This window comes from Marmota marmota, unplaced genomic scaffold (genome assembly GCF_001458135.2).
Source record: "Marmota marmota marmota unplaced genomic scaffold, marMar, whole genome shotgun sequence".
NCBI lineage: Eukaryota > Metazoa > Chordata > Mammalia > Rodentia > Sciuridae > Marmota > Marmota marmota.
In genome coordinates, this window is record NW_025999932.1 from 45,766,712 (window position 1) to 45,794,442 (window position 27,731).

The 27,731-nt window shown below is 39.1% G+C and overlaps 1 long non-coding RNA gene across 1 annotated transcript; it reads left to right on the top strand.

The window, feature by feature from the left end:
- The first annotated feature begins 956 nt into the window (after positions 1 to 956).
- Positions 957 to 18,944, top strand: LOC125615997. Its single transcript, XR_007346592.1, has 3 exons — positions 957 to 1,089; positions 10,297 to 10,302; positions 18,933 to 18,944. It is a non-coding gene; the product is annotated as an uncharacterized LOC125615997 (long non-coding RNA).
- The last annotated feature ends 8,787 nt before the right edge of the window (positions 18,945 to 27,731 follow it).

Below are 27,731 nucleotides of genomic sequence, written 5' to 3' on the forward strand. Positions count from 1 at the left end.
CTTCTCTATTGAGTTTTGAAATATCTCTCTGTTATGTTTATTTTTCTATGCTGTCCAATTTTCTAATCCTCTGTCTGCTTTAGTAATGTGATAAGTAAATGTGACATAAATGTTTCTATTTTGAGTTTTTCTGCCAGGATAATGTAAATACTTTGTGTTTTAGCCAGCTTTTCAGCTGTGACTAAAAGACCCAACCAGAACAATTTAGGAAGAAAGGTTTATTTGAAGGCTCACTGTTTTAGAGGTCCCAGTCCACAGAAGGCCAGCTCTTGTCTTTGGGGCTTGAGATGAGGCAGAACATCATGGCAGAAGAGTACAGCAGAGGAAAGCAGCTCAGATGGTGATCAGGAAGCAGAGAGGGAGGTTTCCACTTGCCAGATATAAATATATACCTCAAAGCCAGGCCCTAATTCCCACCTCCTCCAGCCACACCCTGCCACTTCTGTTACCACTCAGTAAGTCCTAAGTCCTAATCAGGGGATTAATTCACTGATTGTGTTAAGATTCTTACAACCCAATCATTTCTCCTCTGAACCTTCTTGCATTGTCTCACACATGAGCTTTTGGGGGACAGCTCACATCCAAACCATAACACTTTGCCTTTTTTTTTTTCTTTTAAAAAGGGATACTGATGGCACCATATTCCACATTTCTCTTGTTCCTCATTGACCTATGTTGTTGCTTTGTCAGATGCAAAAGCAGAAAGGTTTCTCTCTTATAGAAAATTACCCTCTGCAGCCCAACTCCGCCAGGCCTTGGCCTTGCCTTGCCATTTTACTCTCTCTCTCTCTTATGCAGCCCACTCATCCCACAGACCACAGGCTAGCAGAACATTATTAACCGCAGTGTGTAGGATGGCAAAGTCTAGTTATCCTGTTGCTGAAACTGATGAGGGCAGGTTTCAGCACACCCTGTGGATTCCCATGTCTCTCTATGGGTTAGCTTCCTAGGGCTACCACTGAAGCCAGATTTAAAGATAGGTAGTCAGTGTAGTTAGGTAAATCGGGTCTAATATAGAGTAAGATCCCAAATGGAGCCCATGTTGAGAATGAAGTCTGGGAAAAGCAGAACAACTCTTGGAATGTTAATGTCCCCAAGGCCCAGAGTCCATCCCAAAGAAGTGTTAATGAAACAGCTCCCAGCAAACTTGAAGATGCTGACCCAAAAGTCCTTCCTGCCCAGATTACTCCTTTGGCCCACTTGTGCCCCACCCTTAACAGAACAAAGGACAGGACTGTGACAGGAATGCGGGAAAGCTAAAAGAAGACCTTAGCTATAAAAAGGGGAGACACCGGCCCTTCCATGGATTCCACCTCTTGTCCTTTAATAAACTTCTACTTTCCACTCTGACCTTGCCTTGGCGTGCTTCTCTGGTGTTATACTTCAACATTGGGGAAGCAAGGACCGGTAAACAGCGGTAACACCAAGACAAGGTACCAAAAACTGGGTGGCCTAGGATAACTGAAATGTATTACCTCCTAGTTTGGGAAAAACAGAAATAGAAGTCCAAAATGAAGCTGTGTGCAGGGGCATGCTCCTTCTGGAGTCTCTGGGGGGTAGGAGAATTCTTTGCCTCTTCCATTTCCAGTGGTGTCCATCAATCCTTAACATCTCTGGGCTTCTGACAGCATAATTCCAATCTCTGCCTTTGTCCTTACATGGCATTCACCTTGTGTCTTCCCAGGATCTTTTCTCTGTGCTCATTTGTGTCCAAATTTCCCCTTTGCATAAAGATACTATTCAGATTGGATTAGATCCCATCCTAATGACCTCATCTTAAATTGGTTGAGTTTACCAAGACCTTACTTTCAAATAAGGTCACACTGAGATTTTGAACTGGGGCTCAGAACTTTAACATGTAATTTTTTCCAACCGACATCAGATGACAATTATGTCTCCTTTCTTTCCCACTAAGGTTGCTGATCAGTCCTCTTGGTTTTAATTTGAATTTCAACTGAAAGCAGCAACACTCTTTGCAATCTGGCCTGTATTCATTTATGTACTTTTTTCATTCATAAAAAAATATTCATTTAGCTTTTACAATATACATGGCCTGATACTTTCATATCTTATTGAATTTTCACAAAACCTAGAAAGATAGGTATTGTGATTCCCATTTTAAAAAGCAGTAAGACGAAAACCCAAATAAATTAAGAAGCTTGCCTATCACTTCACAGTATAAGTGCCAGAGTTTGTGTCTGAGCTCGGGGTTCTTACTTGGAGTTGATTCATCAGGTCAAAACTGTATTGATTTGACAACAACCTTTATTTTTACTTCAACTGCTTCACCTCTGCCCTTGACCCTAAGAAATTCCATTTACCCTTGATCTCTTCCCTCTCTCACCATTCTCTGGTTACTCTCTTTTTCTCGTTGGCTATTTCAGTGACTTTGGCCTCTGCCCTCACTCTCAGACCAGTAATTTTGTCTCCTACTGGCTGCTTTGTTTCCTGGACTTCTGTTCTGTTGCCTGTCTCCTTTCTGTCTCTGTCTCTCTTTGTTCTCATATTTTTTTAAACACGGCAGCAATTCTGACCCTTGATGTCATTCACCCACACCCAAACCTAGCAGTCAGTTTTCATCCTTTGTGTTCATATTTTCTGGGCATCAACATAGCTTCTTACCACTTCTTGACACTTTTCTGTTTTTTTTTTTTTTTTTCAAAAGCCATGCTCACACAGCTTTGAGTGGCCTTAAAACACCCCTTGATGCTGGAACACAGCCCCGTACTCTACCTCTACCACTTCCTCCAAAAAACGACACCTTTGCCTGGCAGACATAGCATGTTCCTTCCCCAGCTCTCAGAGGTGGACTCTTGCTGATGTTATTATATGGTGCTTTTTCAACCAAACCCAAGGAGTCTAGATGTCTGGCTGCTCTTCTAAGAAGTTAATGCCCTGCCTGGGAGAGCTACTTCAACTCATTTGAAAAATTAAGCTGATAGTTCTGCTTGAAAGAATGGCCAACCTAAAAGGTGAAAATGTAGCCTGTATCGAAAACCTCCTGAAAAACAATTGCCGTTTTAGGGTCCCATATTTCCTTCTGCCTGTGTTATCCCTGCTCGTGTTCTGATCTTGTTTCTTACTCCGTACGTACTATATATATGCTGGAAAAAGTCAAGTCTAATTCTCTTGTTTTGATGCCTTGCCCAGGTACCAGGTCTGTATTTTTAGCTACCTGCTATCTACCTGGGTGTCCTGCAAGCACCTCCCACTTAACTGCCCCCATTCCTGCTTTATTCTTGCTTTTCGAGTCTGGATTTTGTTACTGACTTTGGTCATATCCTCCATCTCCCAGGTGATGAGCCATTGTCTGTGGTTCTGTGTCCACTCAGTAAACAAATGCGCCATTTTAGCTCAGAAATACTCACATATTATTACTATTTTTTAAAAATCCTTGTCCTCAGCATTTCTCACTGAGCACTGGCCTTTTAGCTTTACTTTTTTCTCTAACCTCTTTTCATTCTATTCCAAATATACTTCTTCAGAAAAATTAAAGTTGACCACCTGGGTGACTTGTTTTGAAATTGCTGCTGGTTTCTCTGCCAGGGACCAATCTTTACACTCTGTATATTGTCATTCTGGGCCTTCTCATATCTGCCCTGCCCCAGTCCACTCTCCCAGCTCCCAAGCCTACCCAAATCCTGCCAAACGGGGTCTCTAATCACGTCTTGGAAACCACATGCCCTCTTATGCCTTTGTACTTTTGCATATATTATTTCCCCTGTAAGACCCTTTCCTCCCTTTTTTACCTGACAAATTCTTTCTTACCTTTGAGAATGAGAGTGATGTTAAATTCTTGGTGAAGTTGACAGTAAATCCCTAAGCCAGAGCTGGTGACTATTAGCCAGTCTGTTACTATTACAAATATCTGAGATAATCAACCTACAAAGCAAAAAGGTTTTCTTTGACCCAGAGTTTTGGTGGTTTTAGTCCATGGTTGATAGGCCTTGATACTTTTGGACCTGTGGTGAGTCAACACATCATGGTGATGGTGTGTAGTAGAGCAAAACTGCTTACCTTGTGGTAAAGTGGAGGTCAAGAGAAAAGGGAGGATGGAGCTCATCACCCACAATCTCCTCCAAGGGCATGCCCCCAAGGACTGAAAAATATTCCACCAGACCACAGCTCTTAAAGGTTCCACCACCTTCCCACATGCCATTCTGGGGACCAAACCTTCAACATATGGTTCTTTGGGGACATTCAAGATCCAAACTATAGCAGTGGCTCTCTCTGCTGTACTCAGTGGTACTCTCTGCTGTACTCCTATGGTGCTTTGTTTATAGTTGCATAGTGTGACTCTGTAATAATTTCCCATCCCTCTTACCTTTAGACTGTGATGTCTCCAATAGTCAGTGTGGTAGCTGAATTCAACAGGAAAGCTTGGAATGTTTTTGAAAAATTGGATACTTTAGAATATCTCAACCAGATCCATCTCTTTTTATTTCTCCTCAGTTTTTTTTTTCCTTTTTAGGGTGGCATACAAAAATCTACATGCATAAGCTACAAATGAACAAAGAAGCTGAGGTTTAAAACAAGACAGTAGAATATTATTCAGCCATAAAAAGGAATGAAACCTTGTCTTGAAGCACATGGATGGAATTGGAGGTTCTTATATCAAGTGAATTAAGTGAGACACAGACAACTACATAATCTCACTTATAGAAGCTAAAAAGTTAATAGAGAATAGAATAGTAGTCCCTAGAAGTTAGAAAGAAGAAGGGTAAAGGGGGAGAGAGGGAGAATTGGGTTAGAATTGAGTAGCAAAATATAGTTAGAGAGGAAGAATAAGTTCTAATTTCATACAGCCAGTATGTTTTAAGGGGTATTAAAAGAATGGAGTTCAAAGTATTTCAACACAAAAGAAATGATAAATGTTTATGGAGATGGAAATGCTAATAACCCTGATTTGACTGTTATATATTGAACACATGTATTGAATTACTACACTGTGTCCCATAAATATGTAATCAATAAAATAATTTTAAAGGTGATGGGGTCAAGTCAGGGATGGTATTAGTATATTATCTACCCGCTTGCATAGGGGCTAAAGGATGGCCACCGACTTTTTTTCTGAGCTCCTTAGCATCCCAAAGCAAGATAAAGGTCAGCGGATACAATTATTAGTAACCACATAACAAAGTAACTCTTTGATCTGGAGAAGAACTATAAGTCTTGAGACCAGGGAGAACTCTCACACAAGGGTGACTTGTAAACAGCACCCTCCTGTTTCTCTGATGGAATATTCAGCAAGGCAGGGAGATTCTTGGCTGGTCCCTGTGAAGGGGGTATCCTATTTGTCCAGTGTCTACATGAATGAGTTTTAATTATGCAACAAATATGCACCATTTCTTCTCGGTCTGTCTGATAGACACAAGTAAAAGAAGGATGAGGGGAGGGTCCCCTTCTTCAGACTAAAAACTCTGGCAGATTTATTCATTCATTCATTTGTAATAATTCTTAATTGAAAGTCTATTTTATAGCCAGCTTCCTGGGGGATCTCCCTCCCACCTCCTATTGTGCAATCTCTCCAACACTAAGTTCTACTGGAAATGATCTTACCATATATCAGCTCTTTCAAATCAAAGGCCAGAGGATGCATCTGCCTAAAATTGCTTTGCACAGGATTCAGCTCTCAAACTGGAGGTTTTTCAGTGGCAGCTAATGGTTGTCATAGAGAGGAACAAAAAGGGCTCTTGGACATGCTTCTTTTTAAGCGTCCAGGGAACATTTTCTGGCTCGGGAAAGATTGCTTTCACAGAGCAATTTTAGCCATTATCAACTGAGAATAAAACCTACTTTACAAAATTAAATTAGCCAGACTTCCCTCCCAGATTCATTTTTTTCCTGCTTTAGTGTGGTGAAAGCCATCTCTATTGAGCAGGCCATGTAACCTCTCCTACCTCGTTGTTCAAATCATTTAGTAAAATAAAAAGGCTTTAAAAAAGGAGGTTGCAAATATAAACACGAGTGCAATTAAGATCTCAACTCCATTACATTAATATAACTACTTTGCATGGAGTTCATTATGATGCGCATCAGGGTTTTAGTGTTTTCTCCAGTTTAGTGCCATCCTTAGTTAGTAGGAAACATTGTGCTATAGGAAACAATTGCCTCTTGGGTTGGAAAATAGCTTGAATAGGATTCCATTGTGATTAATTAAACTCACACATGATAAAGTAGAAAGAACCAAACAGTTGTTCTTCAAATTGACAGCATATTCAGTGAACAAAAAAAGATTTATAACACTAAATTTAAATTTTCCTGATATAATAGTATATTATGGAAATTACTCATCCCTTTTTTTTCCTTTTTGCTAGAAACATGGTGAGCCTTTTTTTTTTCCTATGCAAAAAATAGAGGCACAAACAAGAATAGGGGAAATAGAAGAAAAAAGGACTTAATGAGCAAGCACAGGCATGATAATATGGATAAAAGCCTTTATTTTCTCTCCATTACCCTCAAATTATTTCCCTCAAACATTTTATCAGACAATTCTTCTTTGCAGTCAGCTCTAAATGTGTGCTGCCTTGGCGAGGAGGGGTCGTACATCTTTCTCCCTGGAAAACAGCCTTCCTTCCTGGAAATCTTTTTCCAAATTGAAAAGCTGCTCCCATCTCCTTTCAGTTCATCTACTGGTCTCACCCATACCTCTACTCCCCTCAGTGGGTCTGTCAGGAAATAACCACTGTCAGTCCTTAGACTATGAGGCGGGCCACATGGGTGGCATTAGAAACCTATAATAATGTGTCTGAAAAGAGAAGAATGAGCTCTACTTTAAAGAATGTTTCCACCCAGCCTCTCTGTCTCTATTTTATCTTTGCCTCATTGTTCTGCCTGCCTACATCTTTCTTTGTATAACTGTTTTCCTGGGTGTCTGTCCATCCCTCCTCAATCAGTTCATCCATTTCCTCTCCCTGACCACCACTTCTTCCTCCTTCTCTGTTAGCTTCCTGCCCATTTTGTCCTCCCCTCCTTCTAAATTCTGAGTCTTTGTGTTATAATCAAGATCCTGGAAGCCAAATAAGGAGTGATGGAGCATGTCTCTGGGGAGTGTCTTAGATTAACTGGCGAGATTCAGGAACTGCTATTAATGAATACAGGCAGCTCCCTGGGGTTGGCTGGTGCTCCTAGGGCAGCACATTCAAATACTTTTTGTCATTGAAAAATTCATTTGGGCCTCAAGTGCTCATTCCTTGTTGGATGAAATGGGGATTCCAAGGCTGCAGCAGGATCAGTGTGATGCTTAAAATTTTGCCTCTCTTGTTGTCCTTTGTCCAGGTTATGTGATGTAGCTTGCAATGAGCTGGCCCAGTGTGTAGTCAAGATGGGCCTGAGGTGGATTGGGACATGATTGAAACTTTCTTTACTGTCATGAGCCACTGAAGGAATGTCCCCCTTAAACGCCATCTTGGTTTCAGAAGAAAGTGACTTCTTCCAGGGAGATGGTAGCTTCTGATCAAGAGCCTAATGGGCTAAGACAGCCATAATCATCCTCGTTTGCTCAAGATGTGCAGACGTGAGAAACAGAATTACCAAATCATTCTTGAGATCCAAAGTGATGAAACACTACAGAAAGTTTATTGATTTGACAACTTGGTTTGCCCTTTCTGAGTTTTTAATGGATGTCTAGAATGAATGTATAACAAATACCCAAAGTCCAAGCGCTGCCTCTTGATATCTGATTCTTTCTCCCTCTGTGGCCTCATAGGCCTTGTTTTACAGAATTTCTGAGAAAGTAGGAATAATTGATTTTTAAAAATAATTCATAAAATGAGATTTAAAACCAGGCTTTAGCCTTGTCCATCTACCAAGGATAGAGAAAAAGAGTTTAAAAATACTTTTTAAAAAATTTTTTTTGTTGTTGTAGATGGATAACATGTCTTTATTTTATTTATTTATTTTTATGTGGTGCTGAGGATCAAACCCAGTGCCTCACATGTGCCAGGCAAGCGCTCTGCCACTGAGCTACAGCCCCAGCTCTAAAAATACTTTTGAAGTTAAGCTATTAGGAAATTTAGTAATACTTAAGGATTTACTTCTAATTTTTTATGGTTTTTCAGTTTGGGGTGCCATCTAAAAAGTTAGAAAAAATAAGTGTTGAAAAACCTCAGTTCAGTTCAGTTTAAAATATATTAATTAAGTATTATATACCAGATACTAAAGAAAGGTGAGGATCCTGTGATGAATACGACATGGTTCTTGCCCTCAAAGAACTTACCAGCCTTCAGAAACCTCATAGGGATCTAACTAAATGCTGAATGCCACTTCTCTTCCTGGCTAATAACAAATATCCCAACTCTCACCTCCCCCTTGATTAAGGACTTTCTAAATAGGGTGAGCAAGCACCACTGGAATCCTTTCTTATTCAGTTTCTTTCTACTCATTTGCATTCTCCTTGACACAGTAGTAGCCACTTTGTACTCTTGTACCCTTTGCATGCATGATTATATATGTGACCAAGGGATGGTTATTGAATGAATAAATGAATGAGGGTCTGAATTGTTGGTTCTTTCTTTCTGTTTTTTTTTTTTTGTTGTTGTTGTTTGTTTGTTTTGTTTTTGTACTAGGGATTGAACCCTGAGCCATATCCCCAGCCCCTTTTTCACTAAGTTGCTTAGAGCCTTGCTAAATTACTCAGGTTGGCTTTGGACTTGCAATCCTCCTACTCAGCCTCTGGAGCTGCTGGAATTAGAGGCGAGCACCACCACTCCTGGTACTGAATTATTCTTTAATGACTTTTATCAACATGTCTCTTACTTTGGACTCTTCTAGAAGGGAGGCCTTTGTGTCCCTAAATATTGTGCTCACAAAAATCTTGGAGTTATAATAAATTACATTCCTGTCTTTTTGTAGAAGGGGAATATAGTTGATTTTCTGTATCTGTGGGTTTCACATTCATGGATCTAATCATCTGCAGATTGAAGATATTTGGAAAAAAATTTGCCTCTGTATTGAAAACACATATATATTTTTTCTTATTATTATTCCCTAAATAATACAGCATAACAACTATTTACACAGCATTTATATTGTATCAGGTTTTATAAGTAATTTAGAGATGACTTAAAGTATATGGAAGGATTAGCATAGGTTACAAATAAATACTATGTCATTTTATATCCAGGATTTAAGAATCCTCACATTTTGGTATCCCTCCACCCCCTAGATATTTGGTTCAAGAGAAATGGCAATCTCAAGGACAAAAATAGCAAGAACTAAGGGCTGGGGGAGTAGTTGCCAGGCTTGGCTTTGTCATACCTTCTCATTTTCCAGGTCTCTTCTTAGACCTTGAGGAACCCTTCTTAATGCTAGTGCTCAGAACATTTCAGGACCCATGTCTGTGAGACCAAGCAGCTCTGGGTGCAAGGCCTGTCTCTTCCCCTGTGTATGCCTGGTGCCTCTAACAGAGACAGCACAAGCATTTAGTAAGGGTGTGGAAAATGGGCAACCTACTCTGCTCATTTAGCTCATTGTGCTCATTTAGCTTATTGTGCTAAATGAGCAGAGGAGGTTGCCCATTTTCAGCCTGGGATACCACTCTTGAAAACGCTTGCCACCTCTAACTGTCTCCCAGGTAACTATGTGCCCAGACTATGCCTGGGGCTTATTGATTTTGGAGTTAATTCTTTGTTCCATAATTCCTAGGCAAACTCTGCGCATGAGCGCTGCACCTTCTTGTGGATTTATCCTACCTCTTAGCAAAGGAAAGTCTTCAATGAGTGTCATTTTCCTTTTGATTACATGCAAACAACCCTGAAATAAGTGACATTTTATACTGCCCAACTAGAATTAAACAACAATTAATCTGGAGAAATTTGTGGTGAAGGTTGATGTACCAGGAGAGAGCACAAAGGGGATTAAATGAGTTAACGTATGAAAAGCACATAATCAACACGTATAAATGCTTTTTAAATGAAGAGATGAAATATTACTGCTGTAATTATCATTATTAGACCTGAAGACATTATGCAGACTGGAACATTATTTCCTAAGTCACTGAAGTTCTGATATTTTAAAGAAAAAAAGTGTATTTTACATTTTGGAAGTCCCCAAAATAAAATATGGAAGTACTCTTGGCTCGAGGTTTATTCTATTTAACACCTTTCAATAGGGCAACATCTGGATGTTATCATGGCTTGGCAAGATGCGATGCCGAAATTACAAATTCTGGAAATGCTGTGCATTAGGCACTCTTGTCTTTGCCTGTAATTGCCTTAAAGATATAAAAGAGCCTGATTGTAATAACTCCCCTAGTGTAGCTATTCTTCATTTCTATTCCACAAGAGAAGATAGCAGGAAGTGGTATCACTCTAAGGGTATAAGTAAGGCGAGAGGGAGCTAATCCTTAAATATGTGTGCCCTGCATCTCAAGTAAGTACCGAACAACAGTGTGAAAGGATTACCGGTAATCTTATATATATATCCCTTAACCTATTAACTGGAATAATTGTTGCACTAAGATAAGAACCCCCTAAGTATTCCAAGTTAGGTGGCCCTAGGTCAGAAAGCATTTATTATTTATTTCCTAAAGTCCTGTTCTGCAGCGATAGGGATGGAAATTTGGCAGACCAGGTCTCCCCTTGTCAAGCAAGTGAAATGGTTGTTTCATTTTTAATCTGGATCCTTTGCCCTGACAGATAAATCTGAAGAGTGCTGTTAAGAATGTGATGAATTAGGCTCCTGGTGATGTCTGTGGGAAAGAGAGGCAGATATGGCAGCCTGGAACTACATTCATTGCCACATGACTTTAAAGTGAAATACGTAGAACAGACCATTTCTGAGAAGACTTAAGCAGGAGGAAAGTTTGTCTCAAGCGTAACTTGAATACTTTCAGTGAACTTCATCTCATTTTAGGGAACATATTGAAGGCCTTCATACTGTGCTGGAATGATGGCAAAAAATACTATTGTGGCTGGGTTTGTTTTATCTCTGGGTACCATAGAGTTTTTTGAGCAGTGAAATGGGAACGTTTGTGTTGTAGTCCAACAGCTCTAATGGGAAGTAAGCTGGTAAATGAGAGAGTGGGGCATGTTTGAGTCACCCTTGGTATCACGTGGCTAAATATCATGTCTGCCAAGCATGAAGATAAGAATTGCAATTCCTTATTAGGATCATTTGGTCCGCAAGGATAGTCAAACTGTGGGATTTTAGTTCCCAGCTGGACTTTGGTTTTGGATTTAAAGATGCTTTAGTTTGAATGCTATATATGATTAGAAGTCATTACAGATTTTTAGCAAGAGTTGGTATGATTTGATTTACATTTAGAAAGAATAAAAGTGATGAAACATCAGGATTTAGGAGACAGAAACCACAATAGTCATTTGAATAAGGGAAATTTAATACTGCATAAAAATCATGAACTCATTGAAGGGTATTTCCTACAAGAAGTATGAAGGAAATTTTCACGAAACCAGGAATTCAATGTAGGGAGCTGTCACTACTTACAGGGCTGAAAGAGAATATGCAAAGAAGGAACAAACTTAGAGGAAGTCCTTACTTTCAATTCAAGGAGGTGATTCCTCTAGAGTGATTCAGGGGGTGACAGAGTTCATTGAGGTGGTGCAGGCTGGGCTGTGGAGCAGGAAGCCACCTGCTAGGATGAGAGGGAAATTCCTCATGTGCAGGGGAGGGGGTTCGTGTTACTAAATCCTTTGTGCACCACAGGCAAAGAAGTTGTCAGTTGTCAAGGAAGCTGCCCAGCACTTTGTAGGAAGAACAGATTAGGAATCCGGAAGTGAAGACCTTTCTTAGTGCATTTTCCCTCTGGCGCCCTCTACTGAAAGCTTAACGTGGTGCCCGCTCACAAAGATGTTTATTGGGTTCAGCTCCAGTATCACGAAGCAGGCAGATAAGGGTGTAACTGGGGCTTAAAGACAATAAATCCATTATTGTTAGTGGTGGTGAAATAAAAGTTGGAGTGGAGAGGAATGTGTTCAAAAAATTCGCAGGGGGTGGAACAGCAGGTAAAGGAGGAGGAGATGGGGTCGGGGGCGGGATGCACTGACCATGGTCCTGAAATGTGGCTGAGATTGGGGATGAATCGGAAGGAATTAGAGCAGTGGCCAGGAGGTAGAATAGATAGGACTCCATGGCTGAACAGTGTGAGTAGGAAAAGAAGGGGATTTATGCTAGTCTTAGTGTCCTTCACAGCTAAGAAAAATAATATGTTTCAGAGGAAAATAATTTCTGTTTTAGAAAATTATGTCAATATCCTGTTCTGACAAGAAATGTCCTGGCAAAATTCAAAATTTTCCTGGAAAAAAACCCCAAAGATTCAAATGTGCAGTGGGGTTATGGATTGCTGCAACTTTTAAAAAAAGTTTTAATTTAAGATAAGGGCTAGCATTGAAGTTCAGTGTATACTCTGTGTGTGTGTGTGTGTGCCTGCATGTATTTTTGAACAGAAAAAACTTCTTCTATGTATGCAATTCCCAAATAAATGAAATTTCTACAGTTAGAAGACTAGGAAATGCACTGTGATATTTTATTTAAGGCTGGTTGGATATATAGAAATCTAAAGGAAGGAGATAGAATTAATGGTTTGAGAAGACAACAAAGACAAAGCAAATATAATTTTCTACTAGCACTCATTTCTTGTACCACATAGAATAGCACTTAATTGTATTTTGTATTTTGTGTCTAGTTGTTTTGTACTGATTCCCTAGAAGGCAGCACAAATACCAAATATTATTTATTCTTCACAGTTTAATAACAGTTGATCCATAAGTACCTCATTTTTATTTTCCCTAAATGTTTATCAAGCATCACTATGGACCAGCACAATCCTAGAAGATCCTTGGAACTAACATGAAAAATACACAGCTCCTGCTCTTGAGGAGTTCATGATTAAAGTGAAGAAAAATATAGAAAGAGTCCATTTTAATAAAATATGGTTGGATGCGTAAAGTGATTATTCATTCTCTACTTAGATCCTTCAATTTTGAGGGGATCTTTGAACTAAGGATCTAGGAAGTACCATCCATTTCCCCCCAAATTTGTGAGTTTACTGGATATCAGTCACTCTGCAGGCTAATCAGAACTAGTAGATTTGTAGGCAAAACATCAAATGAATGTTCATATATTATATGGAATTGTACTGGAGGAAATGTCAGAAGAGTCTAAAGCTTTATAAACTTGACAAGAATGTTGGGAGGAATAACAAGTTAATCTTTCACAAAACGCTTTGAAGATAAAAAGTGCCAACATAAGTGCTAATTATTACTATTAGCCCCGTGACCTTTTTCCTTTTCCCTTTACCGTTAGATCTATCATAAACCTTCTTAACTTTAAGGGAAATTATTTTTCTTTAGATGAGCATTTTATAAAGTAAAATGTTAATATATGCATGTATGGAAAAAAAATCTCTTCTTTCATGATTCTTTTTATCCTCCCTAGAGGGCAGAGATTGTGTCATTTATCTATGATGCCTAGCAAAGCAGTGCGCATTTTGCCACTTTATAAGTATGTCAGCAGTGGCTGAATCGCCTTTTAGAAAAACAAAATATATATTTAGAATCCTAACTTGAACTAAAAATTTTAGTAAGATTAAAAAAAATCAGAACTAGGTAACTAAAGAGAATAGCATTTTAGAGTGGTCACCAGGGAGACTGTAGAAATCTACTCTACCAGAGATGCTGACATTATCCCCAAATATTTTGGTTGTCTTCATTTGGAATTGCTTTCAGAAGCACTTGTCCAAACCATATTAAGAACTGGTTTCATTACTTCATGTCACATCTTATACATAGAAGAGAGCACCAGAGACTGAAAGCGGGAAATAGGCCCAACGAGAGCTCTCTGTGTTGGTGTGTGTAACGCTGAGAGTCAATGAGTTAGAAGCCCGTTGCTGTAATATGAAGCAAACCATCCTAATGCTACACACACCCACATAAACTTGAGAAAAATTGAAATGTATAAGAGTATTTTCAAATTTAGATTTTTCTGTTATAGTGTATTGCTTGGGAACATATTGAATTCCTGTGTGAAAGATACTCATTGAAGAGGCAAAGAAAGCAAATGGGAAGAAAAACAGCACAGAGAGTCAGACAGACAGACAGAAAGACCCCTCCACACACCCACACCCACACAGTTCTACCTTTCTCTTCTTTTTGGTGTTTTTGGTAGCCTAATCAAATGTTTTGGAAAAAAATGATATCTCTACCCCTGCCTTCAACTGGCTATTTCCTTTTTCCTTTCTTCTACCACAGGCAATAATAACCAAGGAGTTTTGCTTACTTCCCACTCTTTTCTAACCAACCCAAATTGTTGCCAGTGAAGAGAAAGAAGGAAGAACTAGATAATGGGCAGTCGGAACACAGAGTTGGCTAAAGACGCCCAGGCTCTTATTTCTCTATCTCATACATCTATGTAAGTCTTGTATTGATTTACTAAAGCTTCTGCAACCAAGTACCACAAGTGGGACACCTTAATCAACAGCAATTTATTGTCTTATATTTCAGGAAGCTAGGAGTCCAAGATCAAAGTGTCTGCAGGATCAATTTTTTTCCGAGGGCAATGAGGGAGACTGTTCCATGAGAGCTAGCTTCTGGTAGTTTGCTGGCAATCTTTGGAGTTCCATTACCTTGATGTTCATGTGGTATCCCCTCCATGTGCTTGTCTGCCTCCAAACTTCAAGTTTTATTAGGACACCAGTCTAATGGATTAAGGCCCACTCTAATGATCTCATTTTAACTTGAATATCTTTATAATCCTGTCTCTAGATAATGTTGCATTCTGAGGTCCTGGGGATTAGAAAGTTAACATAAAATTTGGGGAGGCATAATTCAAGCCATAATAAGCCAAGAGGCAAAATGTACAGAGAAATGAGACTGGGAAAACAGAAAACTAACAGCTGGCATTTTGCACTATGGCACGTGTGAACAAGTCATTTCTCTTACTTTCATAAGTTGTCATGTTAATAAGGGTCTGTGCTAAGAAATCTTTATCATATTCATCTCAGGCAGATTCATAGCACCTTACTTGTACCTCTATTATGACACAGTTTTCTACCTTAGACTATAGTTCTTTATGCACATAATTTATCTCTCTTATCAATCTAGAAACTGCTTGAAAGTAGTGACCAATTAATCTTTGTTTCTATGCTTTGACAGCACCTTGTATATCATAGATATCCAGTAATTACCATTGAATCTGTGAATTGCTATCTAGACTTTATAGTGACAATGTTCAAGAAGTACACAAAGTCATTGTTGGTGATTGTGTCAGTCAGGATAAGTCAGTTTGTGCTGCAGGATAGAGCAGCTCCAAACTCTCAGTGACTTAATACAATAAGGTTTATTTCTTGCTCAAACTCTTGCAGATTCTGGCAGTTCCCCCATAGTTGTCAACCTCCACATGGGAATGAAACATCCCAGGTAAACCCATCTTATAGCATTAAGCATCAGGGTTTTGCAGGGTGGGGGAAGAGATAAAGAAGCCTGCACTGGATCCTTAATGCTTTAATGGTAAAGTGACAGAAGTCACTCTACTCCCAGTCTGTTGGCTTGAACTGCTTACATGACCCTAGCCAACTGTAAGCAGGATGAGACAAATTGTCTTCCATGTGTCAGGAAAGGAGAAAGACTAGAAATGGGGCTGAACTCTAATAATATCTATTGGAGGCACATTTCCCCCCTGTAAATTTATCTTACATTAGCATTGTAGTGAATCCAGTATTTATTGAGTCCTTATTATGTGCAGGCAGTGCTCTAGCTACTGGGATCCAGTGAAAAAAGATAGACCAGAGGTGACATTTCTGTGTGGGGGCAAGAACAACACAGTAGTGACCAAATAAATGGATTTTTTTATTCTTATATGAAAAATGAGATATTTACATGTAGGAATAAATGTCATAAAAATAGAACAGGAAAATATGACAAAGAATAACTTTCCTGTGATCTCAGTGGTAATGTCTTCTAAGACTCTTTGTCTTCTAATATAAAGTTAGTGCCGTTTTCTGCTTTCTCATGTAATTTAATATAATATCATCATTATTATGTTAACTGGAAACTAATTGAACAGAATCTTGAAATAACTGGAATTGAGAACTTTCCAACAAACACTTATAGGTTTTAAAGTCAAGTCGTGAGAAAATTAACTCACAGAATATTTTTTTTTGTCTGAAACAAATTTATTAAGAAACATCTCAGAAGAATGGGAGAAAGGACAGAGGAGCAGGGTAGGGGGAGTGTCCCAGGGAGAGCAGTCTCTGATGTCTTCTGCAGGAAGAGGCAGAGGAGACTCCTGAAGTCCAGGTGGATGCAGAAGTGCTCTTGGCTATAACCCTGGCAGAGGGACCTGAGGTAGTTGGCACATATTTCTCCTGAAGCTGTTCAGAGGCCACATGACTGATGCCCAAGCAGGGTGTCAGGATCCACAGAATATTTTTCAAAGATTTTAAAAATAATTTTTAAATGGAAAAAGGAAATGTACACACTCTGTTTCTATGTATCTTTTATTGCACAACCAATCACCTTAAAATGTAATGATTTAAGACAACATCAATCATTTAACTTGCTCATGAACTGTGATTTGGGCAAGGCTTGATGAGGAGAGTTCATCTGTGCTCCATGCCTGTGGGCTGGAATGTCCAAGATGTCTTTTTCATTCACTTGACTGATGACTCAGCTTGGTGTCTATATTTGTTGAGGCCATCTGTTTCCATGTGTCTTCTCCAAGTGGCTTGCTTGTGCCTCCTCACAGTAGGACAGCTGGGTTTCAAGATGGAGTGTTTCAAAAGAAGGCGGCCAAATGGGTAAGTGCTTAGGGAAAATTTGCTTGTATCACACTTGCTAATTTCCCATAGCCCAAGCTGGTCACATGGTTAAGCTCAGAGCAAATTTGAGGCAGAATTATGTAAGAATACGATGGGAGACATGGCTCATTGGGAGCTACCAAAATATCTGTTTACTATTGTTTACCCTATGGCTTCCAATAATTCCCATTACTCTTACAGAGACAATACACTCTGCTTTCATAGAGACCTCTGAAGTCTTATTCCATGATAGCATCAGGTTCAGGATTGAATTCTAGATTCTTGTCACCTCAGTCAAGCCCAGGTGAAGATGAGTCTCCTCAAACACTAAGGAGTTTTATTTTTGACCCAAAGTACTTTGTATTTTCTTCAGACTCTGCTGGAAAATGAAATAGTTGATTTTGGAACTCATCTCATTCCCATAACTTACCTTGGGCAGACGAAAGTTGTCTGGTGTCACCCTCAATGTTTTGCATGGATGTCTCTATAGCTGGAGCCATGAGTTAATTAGGGTTCCTGTTACTTTAGGTGATGGTTCTGCTAATTAGTCTGCCCCTATATAACCTGAGTTTTCAGCTTCTGTTTCCAGAAGCTGGTTCCTTACCACCCTTCTTACTTCCTTACCATTGGGCCTTTTTGAGTTTCATCAGGTTTCTGCTCACTGCACAATTCTAAATCCCACATGTTTTAGGCTTTGTTTATTACTCCACTTTTGGATATTAATTCCTAACTCCCAAGTTACTCCGAGGACTATTTTACTAATTGTTCTGCCAGTACATAACTCAGATCCCCCTTTATCTAGTTTCCAGTGATTGTCTCTTTCATGCCTTTCCATTCTCCACTAGTACTGAAACTCAAACAAAAATCTCTTCCAAGTTATATCTTTAGAGCAGTAAGTACACATTTAATTTGGTCCCCTATATCTTCCGGATCAACATTTGCAATACTGCATAGTCATAATTGCAGTTATTAAAATTTCTCAACTGCTAAAGGTTCAATTGTCATATATTTAAAAAGTATAATCAATAGCTTCATCCTAGCATTCCTTCCACATTTACTGAATACTTTCTGTGATTCAGGCATATGATATTTAGCATAGGGCATATAAATAAATAAAACCAATTCTTACCTTATATGAAGCTTACCTTCTAGGGAGAAACTTATTCTTCCTTTATCCTAAAATTCAAATGAACGAAAACCTATTTTGATTATTTGATTAACCCAAAGAAATATTTCAAAGTAAATAAAACTTGTCTTTGGTTCACCTCACTTCATATGTTGGTTAACTTCTCCCACTTTTGGAAGTCCTATCCCTGGAGTGCAATGTCCTTAAATTTTTCCTTTGTTTCCTTTGTTTAGGAAGCCTTTGTTTCGGTTTGATTTTCCCCAGAAAGAGCCTCAGGATCTATCCAGTTTTCCTGTTATATGTACATGAGCACGTGCACATGCACATACACACACACACACACACACACACATGCTTACTTTCAGTAATATGATATTGATAGTCATTTCTTTCTCTGATAAAATGGTAGCATTTAGATAAGGAATTTTCAGGAGGTGTAATGTTCAATGCAAAGAATGTCTAAAATTATGGCAAAGCTTGTAATGAAGATAATGTAGGGGTAAATTGGCCTTTTAGACTTCCATGTTGCCATGACAACTCCATGTGGCTTCTCTACCTCTTGAGATTCTCCATGTGACCAGGTTCTTGTGCTGGAGAAGGCCAGCTTTCACATGTGGATAGAAACAGAGGCTATGCAATTAAATGTATCCAAGTGCTTTGGAGACCAGAGAGGTTGGCTGACTTTATAACTTCCCTTTATACCTTATGGCTCCTCAAGGTGCTAAGGGAATCTAATTAGCCAAATGGTAAAATCTATGCTCCAGGGCCACCAGAACTTTGCAAGAATTAAGTAACTGTGACCAGCATTTGCTTTGACATTGACTTGAAATTAATTTGTTATCTTTTTTGAATGTTTAACATCCGAGATTTCTAACCCCACCCCACTTTTTCCTTGGTACAATTTTCTTTTGTGATTGTTTATACCATAGTTTGCAACAGCTGGCCTGGACATCAGGAGAGATGACAAGACAGCAGGAATGGCCCACTGACAGAGTTTTAGCTCTTTACCCACATTGAGGTTTTCTCTGAGAGGATTAAGCAGAGGTTCAGAAGCCAAGAAAGGCTGTTGGCTGGCGGAATGGTCTAAAGTCTGGCTCCCAGTGAGGAGGTAGAAAGCAGGAACTGCTATAGTCCTTCTCACCTGTGGGACCTGTCAAGTTTGGAAATTGCTACATTTCTATAAATGTGAAATGTTCTCAAGTGAAGACAATAAAGAGAGAAATGCAACCCCTTCAAATGATAGTTTCTTTCTTTCGTTTTTTTTTCAGTTGTAGATGGACACAATACCTTTATTTTATTATTATTGTTTTTATGTGGTGCTGAGAATTGAACCCAGTGCCTCACACATGCTAGGCAAGTGCTCCACCACTGAGCTGCAACCCCAGTCCAAATAATTGTTTCTTAATGTACAAAATGCAGAAAGTAACATATGCCTAAGCCTTCACAGTTATATGTATAATTCTGGTCTTCTTGGGGATGGAGGAGTTCATACATTTATGAGAGTTTCTGCAAACCAATGCACAAATATATTCCTGTAAGGTGCAGGTCCAGCTGACTTTCTGATTCAACATGAGCTCTTCTTGGTGGTCAAACCAAGTTGCTTTTCTATGCTTCTTTGAGATCAAATTAAAACCCAGAGACAGTGAGAGATACTCTTTTGTAGTTTTGCTGCTACCTAGAAGAATTTTCTTCTTTCTTTCTTTCTTTTTATAGGACTAAAAATAGAATTTTAAAATGTTCCCTTTCTTTGGGGGTAGTTAGGTGTGAAACAGCTTAAAATCACCATCTAAACAGTTATGACAAAACGACTTCTTTTTTCAGGGCGGAAGGTATAATCCTATTATCTTTGTGTGGTTATCAGCACCACTTGAAATTCCAATTAGTGCAGCTAATCACCATGAGTTCCTCTGGTACTTAGCTGGCAAACAGCTAATTCTAATTAATACTTTGGAGTGGTGGGTAAATGACATTTTGTTTATTCCTGTAGACACATTTTCTTAGTAAGATTCTGATTTGGGGGCATCTTGCATTTCATGGGCAGTTTATAAAAAAGGATAATGACAACAAAAAATAATTCTATTGAAATTAACAAATAATATCCTCAAGTGATTTATGCAATCTGAAAGGACTTAGAGGTTCCAGGGAGAAAAGTAGGTTATTGGATGGGCCGTCAAAGGTTTATTTCTCATCTATTTATTGTGAAAAAATAGATCTATAAAATAGGAGAACATTAAGATTCTTAGAGAGATTCATTACCATTTGACTCTTTAACAATGATTCATTTGGTTAAAAACTGGATAAAATGTTATTAATAACCTGGGCTTCTGAGCTTTTTAATGCAAATGACAGAGCCAGGGGTCTCTGACAAGTTCGTTATAATAACTTGGATGACCTAAAGGCAAAATAATATCTTCTTTGGGCCAGTAGGCATTTTATATGGGAATTGGAGCTTAGTCTAGGAGCTTAGCCTGCTCTTCATGAAAAAAAAAATTCTTTATTAGTACCTCCCCATTCCCCACACCTAATTCAGGGCCCCACCATCTATCCTAGTGAGGTGCTGAAGTTAATTTGGATGAAGGTTCACTTCAGGTGGGGAAGGCAGGCTTGACCACCTGTCTAGTGTTGAGCACATTGTCTACACCTTTGGGGAAGAGGTAGGCAGGTCCTCAACTTTGTCAAACCCCTTATGACTATTGAAGAATCCAGTCTGATGGTGGATCATTAATGTCCCCTCAATGTCTGAAGACAAGTGCCACAATAATCGTATTAATCAAGCAAGTAAAGAAAGTTTGAGTTTTCCTTCAAGGCTGTCTGTCCATAAGCCTGGTGGGTTCCTATGCATGTGTCCTAGAGTAACTAGTTTATAATTAAACAGTTGCTTTGTTCTTCTCCCTCGAAAAAAGTTTGTATTTGCAGAGACTTCCAGAGTTTCTAGGCTGTACAGAAGGATAATGAGTCTCAAAGAGTTGCAAATTTCTTTGGTTTTGAGCTCAAGCCTGTGACTGGGCCCTGGTCTGGGAAAAGGGGACACTTATTTTAAGACAAGATTTCTGTGTTTAATTTTTAGGAATATGAAAGAGCTGAATGTTTACTTGGGAAGGGATTTGAAACCTTTTGTAGGCTCTTTGAGTTTTGCAGATGAAGGCGATCCACACCGCTGTTCTTAGGCAAAGTCGTTCTGCAAGAAGCTCTCGCAGGAATGAGGAGTCGCTCCCCAAGTGTAAGCATTATTCTGTATAATTATGGATATTTTCACTTCCAAAAATATTTTTTTCTAGAAGCTGCTGTTTCAAAGGCTTTCAATTCTGTGTGTCATTATCAAATAATCTTTTTTGTACTTGGGTGTTTATTATTGGATTGCAACAACGATAAAGCTCTAGGGGTTTTTGTCTCCTTTGGTATGCTAATTAGCCCGTTTCCTTTTGATCTTTTTCTTACTGCAAAGAGTGAAAAGCTATCTCGGTAGGGAATCTTAGTGCTGTACATTCATGTCCTCATCTCCATAATCTGAGGATCAGAGGAAGACAACAATTTCACTGCTGAATGAGAGCTACTAGGGGCTTTAGTTAGAGCTCGCTGCTGTCCAATAATCCCGCTGGCACCCGGAGATGGGCACCAAGGAGGAAGATGCAGACAGAAAAAAGACACATTTCATGTGACAGAGTGAGCTCAGTTGTTTTTATTTCTTCTCCGAGTGAGCATTCAATCCATGCAAATCTATGTCATTTCGCCTAATTTTCAACTTTTAGATTTCTTTTCTCTATTCATGTTTTCAGTGACAATGACTGAATGCTTAGTTTGAAGAAAATGGTCTGAATAGTAGAGAAAAGATGCTGCTGACAAAATCTGTTAGACAACGAAGCTGCCTTTCAAAAGACACAGTAAACTCACATATGCAGAGAAACTGGGAAAATGCTCTGTTCCTACGGACCATGTTTGGGAATGGATGGAAGAAAGTAAGTTAGGTTTTAACTTTGAGGCTGAACTGTTGAATGGGAAACTTTGATATCTGTGTCATCACTACATTATTGAGGATGTCCTGGGAGGGCAACATTGCATTATGAGGTCCAAGCAAGTTGCCATTTAAATATTGTGGCCACAGGAACTTTACCCAGCCAGTACAGGTACACACACTTAGGTTGAACCATAAGAAATCTCTGCTTTTGCAAGTAATAAGCAGTTTTACATGGTTCAATCTAATACAGTTTATTGTTTAGAAGGTGTGATCAAGATAATCAAGTTTTAATCAGGTATGGTGGTACATACCTATAATCCCATTAGCTCAGGAGGCTGAGGCAGGATGATTGCAAGTTCAAAGCCAGCAACAACAACAACAACAACAATAACAACAACAACAACAAAAAAAACTGGGGGTGTGGCTCAGTGATTGAATACCCTTGGTTAAAACCCTGGTACTCCCCAACCCCTGCAAATAAAAAAATCAATTTTTATTTAAAAAATCATTTACACATCCAAAACACTCCTTTAAAATCATCCAAATAGAGGCCTGATTCCAAAAATGCTGCCATGGTTTAGGGCATTTTAAAAATAGTCCTAAACATGAGGTTTTCATTTCCTTAGTGTTTAGAAATCAGTCTTTATCCTTTGAAGATAGGCTTGAATTTTGGATATAAGAACAGGTCATTCAAGTCACTTTTGTGAGTAAAAAATAATATATACCAAATAAAACTATTTTGAATAAGAAAAATTTGAATATGAATAATGCAATGGCTTCCTTGTGTGCCATAGCCACCACCAGAGCCATACCCTTTCCTATTTAGAAGATACTTAAGAGATCAGCTGGTCCAGCAGTCCTTCAGCTTTATTGAACTTAAAAGTCACCATGGGAATTAACAATGCAGGCTTGGGCAGCTTGCCATAGAGATTCTGATTTATTTGGTTTAAGAAGAGGCCTAGAAATCTACATTTTTAATAAACTCTTCAGGTGATTCTGATGCAGGAAGTTGTTGACAATACTTGGAATGGTCACTCCTGTCAATAGACATACAGAAGTTCATTGACCTGCTTGAAGTTACTCTGCTACACAGAAAGTGGCCCAGAACAGAAGTCCAGGCTCCTGACTTCCTGGGGAGCCTTCAGGGACTTCTTGGATCTGAATCCAATTTCAGTACTCAGCCAGCTGAATGGCATTCAACCAATTTTAGAACCACTTTTAAAGTCCATGTTTTCTCATCTGTGAGGACAGCACTAATACCAAGCTCACAGTGTTGTGTCCTATTAATTGCCTTCTATAGTCCTTGGTAGATGGTAATTGCTTAGTAAATATCAGCTATTCTACTTTTATCTGAAGAGTACTATTGTGGCTCTTTGTAGCTATTCCTTTTTCTATATTTGTCTCTTTTCATGGCTTCCTGATCCTTTTTTTTTTTTGGCAGGCATCCCCTCTTGCATTCTTTCCTCATGACTCTGGTCACACCTTGGTTTCTGGTGCTGCCACCAGACTAGAGTGTCATTGTTGAAAGGTAGTGCTCAACCATAATAACTCTCTGGAATCATCCCTGAGAGGAGCAGCTGGGTCTTTTCACATTTTGTCTTTATGCCCAATTAACCCCTAACTACAGCCCTACTGAGTTGTTATTGTTGCAAAAAGAAAAAGAAAAAATCTCAACTGTGAAACCAAAGTGTGTAGAGATGGAAGGAATTAGCACAGAAATTCCCTCTTCATGCTCTCTGAGTGAAGGGGATGGATCAGGATGTGGGTCGGGTGGTGGGCACAGCTGGTCTCATCTGCACTTGCCCATGGGCTCTTCAGACCTGGCTTTGAAGCCAGAGGCTCTAATGATGGTTTCAGAGGGAGAACAACGGAGTGAAGCATCCATGCAAGGTGCCAATGAGGTACTTGTATCTCTTCCCCATCTGTTTCTGTCACCCTTGCACCCTCCCATTTGCTCACAAATGGATAGGCAATGGGTGACCAAATGCTGCCTGAGCTACCTGATGTTGTTAATTACTATGATTGTTTAGAGACAATTATCCCCACAAAAGCAAAACATCTTCATGTAACATGCTAAATGGATACTGTTTTAGTCTGGGGTGGAGACACTCTGAACATTTTGGCTTAGTTTAAGCTAAAAAGACTTCTTTGGCATAATTTTCAAAGGCATTTGCTTTCTTCTAATTTTTATTATTGTTTTGTGGATGCTACAGTGACTAAAAAGGCAACAATATGATTGAGACAGAGTCACTCTGGGTAGATAGGTTTGTGTCTTTTCATTGGGTACTGTATACATTTATACACACACACACACACACACACAATACACACAATGGATGCCAATTCTATATGGTCACTTTCACAAATCAATCAGATGTTATTCTTGGTTTGAATCCCCTAAGTATTTCTCTACTCATTCTCTCTCAATCTCAGTTTGGTTTAAAGACATCATGTAATCTATGTAGAACCTTCATGTAACACAATCGTGCATATATTTCTTCAAACTTTCGCTGAGAATCTACCTCAGCACTTCATTTATTTAATACAAATGATTGGAGAGAAACATCTGAGTTAACTCTTACCTTTAGTAAAAGTGAAATGATGCCTATATAAGACTAATGAGGTGTAAATCTGAAATAGTTTTCTGATTTACTGGTCAAAACACTTCAACAAAGAAAAAAGGTGGAAAATGAATTATACATGGCTTCTGCTGCTCTGATTAGCATCATTGGACGATTGCTTGGCTCTTCCCTCTTTGTTCATAGGTACGAGCTGAGTCATTTCTCTCCTGTGTCACTATTAGAAGGAATAAAGATAATTCTTATGGAAAGTATGTGTATGATTTCTGTCTTTTCTCGACATGAAGGCAGCTCTCACAATTCAGTCAGGCACCCGGAGAAGAAGGAGGCTGATACATATCTACATATCGGAGCTATGGAAACACCTGGAAAAGGCTGGATTTCTTGGCAATGCTTCTAATTGGTTCTTTATGTCTGTGGAGGAGAGGACCATATACCATGGCAGCATCCACGTGTTGAATAAGGTCAATATGGTCTAGAGAGTTTTGTTACTCCTTTACCACTGTGCAAACCATGGGCACTTGGCTGTAAGCAGGGCCCACAAGGACCCTGTCCCTGCACAGTTTCAAGTAACACCAAGGTGAAGCCTATGGGGAAAATCAGAAAGAGTTCATTCATTCACTGGAATTAGAGAAGGAACACCAAGATATTTCGAGGCCTAAGAAAGGCTATTTGAAAAAGTCTGAATTTTGTGATTACAGTATATTTCTCTGAGATTTAAAAATATCAAAATTATTTTTGATAGTGTTAAGAGCTACCAACTATCTTTAACATTTAGAAGAAATTTTGGATGTGTGTGGTTGTATGTGTTAAGATCAAACAAGACTTCAATTTATAGATTGTGGGGCTACCATAAAATCCAGCTGGTGACCGAACTGAAATTTACTAGGTACCCCTTTTTCGTCATGTTGAGCACCAGGTGGTAGTTATTCTGGAAATGATCACTCTTCACTTTACTGCCTCCCAGTGAAGTATGTCTATGTGTGTATGTGTAAGTATGAGGGAAAAGGGGTATATAGGTGAACATGTGTGTGAATTTGTGCACACGGGGGTGAATGTGCATGTGTGAGTGTATATGTGTGTCAATGCATGCATTCATTGTGCATGTTCTATAAACTATCATGTAGGCCTCTTCATCCCTACAGGGAACGCAGAGACACCCCTGGAGAAAGTAATTCAAATTATATGGCACCTAAGTAGTTCTAGTAACCCAGTGCAGACCTAAATGTACATTTAAAAAGAAGTTTATTGAAAAGAAATAGACCCTTTTCAATAAGCTTTCAGTTGCTATCATACTATGAGGCAACATTTGGACAGTGTCCATGGTAATCTGTGCAGTCGTCCATGCAGCCTTCATTTAAAATTGGTCTTTTTAAGTATAGCAGTAAGTGGCTGCTCATAAACAGGACTGAGCAGGGTCTGAGTGGGAAGAGGTTCTGCAGCTTCTTACCCATGGAATCTGTAAAACTGGCATGGGTGTATTAACATTTCTGCCCAGAATATTATTATATAGCCCATGATGATATTTCAGGATAAATATTTTCAATATTTTCTAGGATAAAAAAATGTGCCCATTGCTAAAATCCTTTCAGAAAATGAAACAAAGGGGTAGATCATTATTTTTCATTTTTTTCCCCTTATGAATTCTTCTTTGAACTGTCTCCATTTCAGGTATCGCTAGGGGTTGTGATTTCATGACTGTTGTGTCCTGGTGTGCCTCCCTAAAGTCAGACTGGGAGACACATATGGCAAGTGGAGCTTTCTTAGCTGTCTGCTTTAAGTATTGGGGGCTTTTTTGTGTTAGCATTTAGACTGATTCAACATATACTTATTAAACAAATTTTTGTGTCTCCTAATGACAAGCTGTGGGGAGAAAATGATGGATCTAACCCAGGGCCTTCAAGTGCTCTCCGGGTGGTAGGGGAGGCATTCTCTGAAAAAAGGGGCCTGTTGGGATGGGAACACAAAGGAGTGAGGAAGGAATTCTTTGCAGAGTATTAGGGAAGCCTTCCAGTATAAATGATACATGAGCCGAGGCTTGAGTGATGTGTGCGAATTTGTCATGTGACAGCATAGTGGGGGTAGAGACAGAATATTCCAAGAAAATCCTGGATTTATAAAAATGAAACCCAATGTTGAATTTCCATCCTTAGAGATAAGCAGCCACAATTTGAGACCTATTTATTATTTTTGCTCCTTTCTCATTCACGGCTCTAGTCTTGCCATTTCCCCTCCTCTGCTATGCCTGTTTTTCTTCCAAAATCTGAAACTCAACACTTCACTTACTATCAAAACACAGGTCTAACAAAGAGCATCTCTATTCTACATTGTGTTTATTGTGCTACCTTCCTTGGCTAGGAAAAACCGATTTATTGATTTAGAATTGTTTTTGGCAGTGATGGCAGGGCAATTGGAGGCCAAAACAACACTTTCCATTCCCCAGAGCTACCTCAGCCTCCATGCAGTGACCCAAGAACAGGAATGAACCCTCCATTCCCATAGAAAAGAAAGAGTTAGGGCGGCCCATAGGTCTAGCCAGAGCTTCTTCCAGGCTGTTTTACTTCAAGAAGCTCACGTTAAGTCAAGGCTAGTTTGAAACTGGTCTCTATCTGCTTTTTTATTTTGTTTCGTGTTTTTGAATTGTGAAGCATCAGGGTTTAGTGGCCTTTAGATAACTCAAGATGGACAAACAATAAAACCAGACCAAAAAGCAAAAACAATATGAGACAAAAAAAAAAGCACCTTGTTTGATATTGCAGCAGACTTGGACCTTTTGTGTATAGGAATAGAAGCCAGAAATGCTCCATTTGTAAACAGAAAGTGAAGATTTATTGGAGTTAGGTAATGAAGGCATCAACAAGGGGCCAGAGCAAATATCCTTCTGAAAACATCAGTGACATTCTGCTCCACTTCCTACTAGGCAGGCCTGTAAATCTGCAACCGTCAGAAAATGGCTTCCCTTTAGGCTCATCTGAAATGTTTAATGATGTTGGTTTGCACCAGTCAGATACAATGTTATACAGCAAACAAAGCTAGACTGTGATTTAATTCCTGCACATGTATTCTTGATATGTGTCAATTATTATGGAGCAAAGTATCGGGTTTGCAATCCCTGAGATTATCTCTTCTTGTATTAACACCTGTTTTTGTCCCTTACTTTGCATAAATAATAATCCTCTTTTGTCTAGGAGATAATATTTATATGGTATGAGACTAGAATTATCTCTATTCTTTTGACTATAGAAACCTGCATCATTTTACCCTCCATTTCTCTAATTCCAGAGTATGAAGTATAATACAAGCATGGGAAGTTTAGTG